Source organism: Pectinophora gossypiella, chromosome 19 (assembly GCF_024362695.1).
Source record: "Pectinophora gossypiella chromosome 19, ilPecGoss1.1, whole genome shotgun sequence".
In the NCBI taxonomy this organism is placed as follows: Eukaryota; Metazoa; Arthropoda; class Insecta; order Lepidoptera; family Gelechiidae; genus Pectinophora; species Pectinophora gossypiella.
Genome location: NC_065422.1, coordinates 10,136,931 through 10,138,802, shown reverse-complemented (window position 1 = coordinate 10,138,802; position 1,872 = coordinate 10,136,931).

Genomic DNA, 1,872 nt, shown 5'->3' with positions numbered 1-1,872 from the left:
ATTTATGTATCTTATAACATGACATAAGCTCACGACTATGTCCCAATGCTGTATTCAAAGGCACATCATCACAAGTCTGTGGTGAGCCGTATCGCTGTCTATAATGGCCGTATATTTATGTTATCTTTTTTTTTAATTAAGATGGGTTTGCTCTTGACTTTGTTCTGCCACAAGGAGAAGAAGAGATCGACATTGGAACGAGCTTACCCAGAAAATGCCTATTCACCCGTGATTTAAAGGACCCCAGGTTATAAGATTCAGGAAACACCGACACCGGCAGCCCATTCCATTCCTTGGCTGTGCGCATTATGAAGGATGAAGCGAAGCGCTTGGTGCGGATTAGTGGTATGTCAACCAAGTAAGGGTGGTAACCCGCCGTACGTCTGGATGTCCTCAGATGGAATGGACTTGGTGGAATGAGCTGATGGAGCTCCTGTGCACACTCCCCGAAGTACAATCTGTAAAAAACCGACAGACAGGCAACTTTACGGCGGTGGTCTAGGCTATGCAGTCTGGCTTCCACCAGCTTCCTGTCTATCTATAACTTGATCTTCTAATAATTATTTAATGATGCTTGGCTGTCTAATACCTAATACGTTTTTACCGGTTGTTTACTTTTTAATGATTAGGTGGATTGAATATGTATGTGTGCTCGATACACAAGAAAAATTTCACGCATTTTTACCATGGCAACCACAAATGGACTTCTAACAATGTGTCAAGGTGTTTTACATATTTATCGCGGACAAACAAACCATTTGTATGCCAGACTCCAAAACAGGCCGTCTTTACTAGCATATTATGCGAAAATTATGGTTTTACATGCTTATGGAGGGAAAATTGTTTTTTTTTTTAAACAACATAAATGATGATTTTTTTTTGTTTTTGTTTTTTTGTATGGTAAGTTATTACGTACATTGAAGTAGTCTCCTAAAATGAAATATTTAAGTACGGGCTTTACACGTATGTATCTATTTTTGGGTGTTTGGAAGAAATCGCATTAAACGATAAGGCCGCCATTTGCCATGTACTTAGTTAAGTATTTTGTTAATATTTCCTCTTATTTTGGTGCAATAAAATATATTTGTATTTGTAATTTTTAAATACTTTTGCCGTGTAAAAACAGTGTGAAAAAGTTTGGTTTATCCACTTATGAGGCGCAATATTTTTTTTTTTATTTAACACCTTGTTTTTACCACAAAAAAGGGCAAGGGGAACATAGCCACGGCTTGATTTGCAGTTTAACCTTGCGCTATTTCGTATTTTATGAATTTTTATTTTGGGAATTAAATTTAATGTTTTTTAAAAGTAATATTCAAAATAAATACTTGTAAATATAATGCTTTTTAGAAATAAATAATATAATGATTGGTGTACATAAAAATTTTACTCACAAAAAAACTTAAAAAACAAAATAGCGCGAATTAAATGTCGAATATTTTCTTACAGTTTCACTTTTATTTTTTTATGTTAATGCCACAGTATCCTCGTGAGATAGAGCTCGAAGCCTAAACACGTTGTAACAATCCTCCTATGCCAAGCTTTGAGCTCTCGTGTAGTACTATTTCCATTTTCCATTAAAATATTCATTGGAGGCACGAAGTAAGAGTAATCCATAAGTAAATTTCCCATGGGGTTTGCAGTATGTGGCTGAGTTATTTACTTTGTTATAAGTCTATGGAGATGTATAGTCATAAACTCACGCGCATTATTCCTAATGGCAGATCATGTAACCACTAGCACACCTCGGACACTCCATTCAAATATTTCATTCTAATCGCACAAAACACCACTTCGTATTAATAATTTAGATTATTCAATGAAGAAAGCAAACGTCCCGTTTCCGTTCCCGCCAAAAAGTCACAACCAAAT